This window comes from Dioscorea cayenensis, chromosome 15 (genome assembly GCF_009730915.1).
Source record: "Dioscorea cayenensis subsp. rotundata cultivar TDr96_F1 chromosome 15, TDr96_F1_v2_PseudoChromosome.rev07_lg8_w22 25.fasta, whole genome shotgun sequence".
In the NCBI taxonomy this organism is placed as follows: Eukaryota; Viridiplantae; Streptophyta; class Magnoliopsida; order Dioscoreales; family Dioscoreaceae; genus Dioscorea; species Dioscorea cayenensis.
The window spans coordinates 19,479,136-19,485,749 of record NC_052485.1 but is presented as its reverse complement, the minus strand read 5'-3'; the positions used below and the strand labels follow the sequence as shown (position 1 = coordinate 19,485,749).

The window sequence follows — 6,614 nt, the reverse complement described above, 5'->3', positions numbered from 1 at the left end:
AAGCTTAGGAATGAGATCTCATCCTTTATGCAGTTGAATTGGAGTCTCTATTTGAGACATGGGAAAGGTTCAAGGAACTCCTGCGCAAGTGTCCGCAACACGGATTCCCGGAGTGGATGATTGTTCAAACCTTCTACAATGGTTTGAACCCGAGTACAAGGCAACTCTTGGATGCGGCGGCAGGAGGTACCTTAGGTAGCAAGACCCCCGACGAGGCTCCTGACACGCATCCGAATATGCGCGTAAAACGCAAGTGCACGAGTGTCGAAGTAATAATTACCCCGGTGAGTGGGTAGTCGAATCCACAGGGAACAGGGCTACTAGTACTAACTTCTTCTCCGCTTTCTAACCTAATGATAAATGGAAAGGTGTGGTGATCTAATGTGCGAAGAAATGAATACCGGAGACAAATATGCAAGGGTAAAATGGATGGAGATCTCAATCAGTAAAAGTGGGGAAATCCAAATATAATTGGATCTGGCCTCCCGATCACCGATACTAGTCCCCTACGAGGTCCCGGTGGAGAAATCGCTCAATCTCAACACCTCACACCACATATGACTGCAAAGCACTCTAGGGATTCCAAGAGTTGTACCCGATTCCTAAAGATTGATCCAACCGTAATTCCCGGCGAAGGATCCTAACCCCCTACAAGGTCCCGGTGGAGAAATCTCTCAATCTCACACCTCACACCAAATATGGTTGCATAGAGCTTAAGGAACGGAGATAGAATACACTCAATCGGAAGGGAGAGGGGACACTCCACTATCTCATGACTCAACCTCTCAACCCTCTTTAACCTTGAAGTTCTAAGTCTAATGGAGACCTCTCTCACATCAAAGTAACAAATCATGTAAATCCAATCAACCACAAAGATTAATTAAACAAGCAAGCAATGAGAATACAAGATTAAAACTTAATCAAACTCGGATTAAATAGAAACACTAAGCAAATCCACAAAAGATGAGAATCCTAGGGTTCACAAGCCCAAATAGCCTCTAGGGTTCTAGCTCTCCATGGAGCAACATACAAAACACACCATCAATGAATGAAAGTACATTAAAACCATAGAAATAAACCCCCTTATATATGAACTGATGGCCTTGATGGAGAGCTTCGACGTCTTGAAGGACCCACTCCGAAGCTAGGTTCACCGGTGGCTTCCTTGATGATATGATGGAGGAGGAATCGATCCAAGTTGGTGATGAAGCGCCTCCAAAGCCGCAAAGACCTCCTCTCCAAACCCTAGCCGTCTCGCCCCTCAAGAGCCGCACAAAAGATGAGAAAGAATAGGGCAAAACGGCTATTTATAGGCCTTAGATCACGTCTGTCACGTGCCCTCACGCGCTCGTGTGGATTTTCCACGCGGCCGCGTGGGCTGCGGGAATTTTGCTACAGTACTGTTACAGTAAAATTCCTACAGTGCTTTTCACAAAACGCGATCCGAACACTCTTCTCTTAAGGCCACATGTCCGGGCACACGTCCATGTCGTAGGCTATAAAACTTTTCTTCATCGACGTAACTTTGAGAGGTCTTGCAATCTTAACAAAGAGAAGGAATATGAAGATGTGGCTGTCTTTGTGCCCTTCCAAATGGTGAATTGACTTGAATCTTCTTGGAAGTTGGCACACATCTCCACGTTTATGAACTGCTCTCGTGTCTTGATCCTTGAATTGAACAAGAACTCCCAACATTGTGTCTTTATAGCCTATCTTTGCTTCCTTTTTACTTTTCAAGGCATTCACAACCTATATGCATAAAAGAACACCAAATACACAATATGAGACATAAACCACATTAAAAATGATGCTCAATGCATGTAAAACATATATAAAAATATGTCTATTCAAGCACTTATCAGCTCCTCAATTGATTGAGGAAATGGGCTTAAATAGCTACCAGTGGAATGCTAGGGAAAACAAAAAGGTGGCCGGTCTCCATGAAATTGATGCGTTAACTTCATTGGCGGCCCAAGTGGAGAGTTTGAGTAAGAAGCTAGATCTTATAGCTTCGAATAGAGTTGCGACCATGACAAATTGTACCGGTTGTGGTGGAGGACATGCTTCTTCCGATTGCCCAATCATCATAGGTGATGTTTCTTCAGTTGAGAATGTTGACTTTGTAGGTAATGGAATGAGACCTCAAGGGAATCCATACAGCAACACCTATAATTCAGGTTGGAAGAATCATTCCAACTTTTCATGGAGTAATCAAGGACCACAGAAGACCATGGGGTCATCGGGTTTCCAACAACAGCAACTAGCCCCTCAAGTGGAAAACAGAATGTCAGGCTTTGAAACCCGAATGACGGATTTGGAGAAGCAATTGGCTAGATTTATTTAATCGGCAAATACAAGGTTGGAATCTGTCGAGGCTACACTTCGCAATCACACTGCCTCCTTGCACAATCTTGAAAATCAAGTGGGGCAAATTGCGAAATCTCTTTCCGAAAGGCCACATGGAAGTTTACCAAGTAACACGGAAACCAACCCGAGAGAACATGTGAAGGCAATTGCTTTGAGAAGTGGTCTTGAGGTTGAAGGGAGGCTTCCAAGTGAGAAGCCGAAAGAACACGCACCCGAGGTCGTAGAGGTTGAGAAGGGAGCAAACAAAGAGAAAGAGGTGGCACCCCAACCTTTCAAGCCAACAATCCCTTATCCCTCTAGATTGAAGAATGACCAAGGGGATGAACAGTATAAGAAGTTCCTGAGGTTGTTCAAGCTACTCCACATCAACATCCCTTTTGTTGAGGCATTGGCTCAAATGCCTAAGTATGCGAAGTTCATGAAAGACCTATTAACCAACAAGAGGAAATTGGAAGAGAGTGCTTCAGTCGTGCTTGATGCTTCATGCTCGGCGGTGTCACAAAAGAACATGCCGAACAAGAAGAAAGACCCGGGAAGCTTCATTATTCCGTGTAACATTGGCAACTTAGGTGAGGAAATGGCATTGGTGGATTCAGGGGCAAGTATTAACGTCATGCCATACACTTTCTTCCAAAAGCTAGGCTTGGGTGAGCCTAGGCCTACTCGGATGACTTTACAATTGGCTGACCGAATGATACGACATCCGAGAGGCATCATTGAAGACGTGCTTGTCAAGGTGGACAAGTACATTTTTCCGGTTGACTTTGTAGTGCTAGATGTCGATGAGGATGCAGATGTACCCTTGATACTTGGGAGACCGTTCTTGCGGACTTCCAAAGCATTAATTAACATGGACGGCGGAGAGCTCACATTGAGAGTCGGAGATGATAAGCTCACTTACCGCCTTGCTGAAGACATGCGGCATTCTCTCGATTTTGATGACACTTTGTATTTTCTAGACACTACTGATGAGATTGTTGATGAATATATACAGGAAATGTTCAACCCGGATCTGTATGAAGGTTTGTTCGACCAAGAGGAAAGCAATGAAGAAGTAATGATGCTTGGTTCGAATGGAGAGGAAACATCTACCCCGGGAATCTTGAAGAAGGTGCTCCGAAAAATGAAGAGGGCTCGAAGACACCACCGAAAATGCCCCAAGACTGATGAAGATGTACATGAGCCAAGAAAGTTGGACGAACCAATGTTAGGTGGTCCGAAGCCCGATAGTACACCCTCTACCCTTAAGAGACTTTTCTCATCATGCTTTCAAGTTATGGGTAAGAGGGCAACCTTCATTCATGAACCCCCGTGAGGTAAGAAACATACGTCAAGCTTGGTGACGTTAAACAAGCGCTTCTTTGGTGGTAACCCAAGTGTTTACTGTTTTTGTACCTTTTAGTTTAGTTTGTTTGCATGAATAAACTGTTGAGTGTTGGTGATTCAATTTTTGAGTGCTTGTGCTGCGATTTTATTGTGGGGTTTAAAAGAATTCATTGTATGTTTTGTTGATAATTGGCGAAGTTTGGTCGTTTGAGTTCAATTTTGTGTTTTTATCTGGTATATCTTGCACAATAGGGCAGGCTCTGAGTGTGTCAACATGTTTAGAATATTTCTGCAGAGCCTGCAGGTTTTTCTAAGTCATCCAGAGAAAACACACGGGCGTGGGGAATTTCCGCACGCCCGTGGATGTGTACTATGAACTCTTCCAGAGAGGGCACAGGGGCGTGTGGCTTCCCCTGTGGACGACCATGCGACTGGCGCACGCCCGTGGCTAATTTCCACACTGGCGTGTGTCTTCCTGCAGAGTTGGGAAGATTTTACCGAGAACACACAGGGGCGTGGACACGCCCCTGTGGGTGACCTTGTGACCCACGCACGGGCGTGGGTAATTTCTGCACGCCCGTGCGAAACTCTGCAGGTTGCTCTCTCCATCCCGAGAAAACACAGGGTCGTGCGGCCGCCACTGTGAGTTGAGGCATGTGAATGCTCATGCCCATGGGAATTTCCTCACGGGCGTGTGTGCGACTTGATATTTTTCTCAGATGACCAGGGAAGCCACAGGGGCGTGCGTCTGCCCCTGTGGGTCTGGCGCACGGGCGTGGGTATTTTCCGCACGCCAGTGTGAGATCAGTCAAAGTCAAAGGAGCGTTTTCCCGAGAAAGCACAGGGACGTGTATACGTCCCTGTGGCGCTCTCGAAGTAAGGCGCACGGGCGTGGGTAATTTCCACACGCTCGTGGAGATACACAGAATTCTAAGAGACGTGATTTTCTCCTTAAAAACCTTGTGATCCGTCTTATTCTTCATCTCTAGTCGCCGGAAAGAGGTTCCCGATTATCTTTCCCACCCTTCGTCGCTATTTGTAGGAATTTTCTTCGCTAATCTTACCGAATTTCAGACGTTTTCATATTCATCTCTTTGGTAATCCTTTCATCCTCTTTTCTTCGCCAATTATGGTTTTTCATGGATTGAATACTTTTAAATGCGAGTTTTCATGCATGATGGATGTGTAGTAAGCATTTAGAAGTGGTTTTACAATTGAATTGTTAAGATTTGTTGTGCACCTGTGCGGGAGTTTCACGCTCTGCAGAGCCACACGGGCGTGGGTAATATCCATAGGCCCGTGTGGAATTCTGCAGTATATTGCTTCTGAGATTTTTTACTGTTTTCGTCTTTTGCACTCCAGCTATGGCACCTCGAGCGAAGAAGAACGAAGTTAAGTGCCTCAGACTTACTTCACCCGAGCTGATACATATGGAATTCTCGAACCCCGAGCATCAGGCTCGCTTCGAGAGACTTTCAGCACTCGGGTTTGGTCAGACTTACTTTGCAGATGTACAAGTGCTTCAACATATTCAGCAGGGTGATGAGGTAATTAATGAGATTGATGAGATGCTGGCAGTGGGAAGCTGGAGGAGGCTGCTGACAATTAGTGAACCAGCTTACCGCACACTTACGCTAGAGGTTTTAGCGTCCTTTGAGTTTCGGGCATTCGGACATCTATTCTCCATGAGCGTCACTGAGTTTTTGATTAGGACAGGCCTGTACGATGTCGCTTATACAGGTACCATGGAGTATGGCCGACTACCAGTAGATTTTCTAGTGTCAGTCACTCCATATCATGCATACATGATTTTGGGTGGGCGTGTGGAGTACGAACCGTGTTTATCGAAGGCTTCTAGTTTGTCCCGATTCAATTACAGATATGTACACGCAGTGATTAGCAGGTCCGTGACAGGTCGAGCAGATAACACAGCCGCTTTGACCAGACTGGATCTGCTTTTCTTATACTACATGGCTCGCAGTGTACCACCTCACTTAGGTTGCATTCTAGCAGATGTTTTGCAGCACCAGGGTCGTTCGACGAGAGTGGGTCTACTATTTGCGGGCCTTTATATCACCAGACTCATTCTAGGAATGGGTTTGGGCGACGCTCTACGTGGTGCTGAGAGGACAGTTGTGCCCACCGCTCTTACGTTCGATACGATCAGGATGATGGGGTTGGTACAGAGGTTTGGGCCAGGGGTTTATATTCTCACTACAGCTACCGCTGAGACCACCAGAAGCGAAGGAGATACTACGGAGGGTGTCCAGCAGATTCCTCCATCTTTTGTAGTACCGGGTATTCAAGCCTATGATCGTATCGAGAGGCTGGAGACCGATGTTAGAGAGATTCGAACTGAGATAGAGGAGCTTCGGGCTTTGTAGTCGGCTCAGTACACAGATCTTATGGCCCGATTCGATTTCCTTTGAGATCTGCTGAGACCCGGATCATTAGTGCCTCCAGCATCTCCATTCTCGACCCCAGCACCAGAGGACCCACTATTTGCTTCCACTTCGGCAACAGCAGCAGTGGAGCCCGAGAGGGACTTCAAAACTAGACCTTTCTTTTACTTTCATGCATTTTACTTTATCTTATTTTCTTGTTTTTAGACTTGTCCACTCAGAAAGGATTTTCCTTCTGAGTTTATGTTATTTTGCATTATTGAGTTGTATTCATTGCTTTATCTTTTATACACTTGAGTTATTTTTGTTTTTCTTGAGCTTCACTAAACCCCCTCGTGTATGCGTGCAGATGGTCTTGTCTTCTTGGAAATTAAGACTTAGTCATGGGCAGGGCCAAGGTGCTTTGGCACTTGGCAGTGCGAGCTTCACAACCCGTTGGAACACTACTCCCAATTAATTAGCTTCATCAAACGCAACACTAGGAGTCAGGGGAGTATTGTTTTGATTGCTTCTCCCACA

General features: G+C 45.7%; 1 non-coding gene across 1 annotated transcript; it reads right to left on the bottom strand.

Annotated features, from left to right (window-relative positions):
• Window positions 1-106, bottom strand: LOC120278380. The gene has a single exon (XR_005541711.1). It is a non-coding gene; the product is annotated as a small nucleolar RNA R71 (small nucleolar RNA).
• Between the last annotated feature and the right edge of the window lie 6,508 nt (window positions 107-6,614).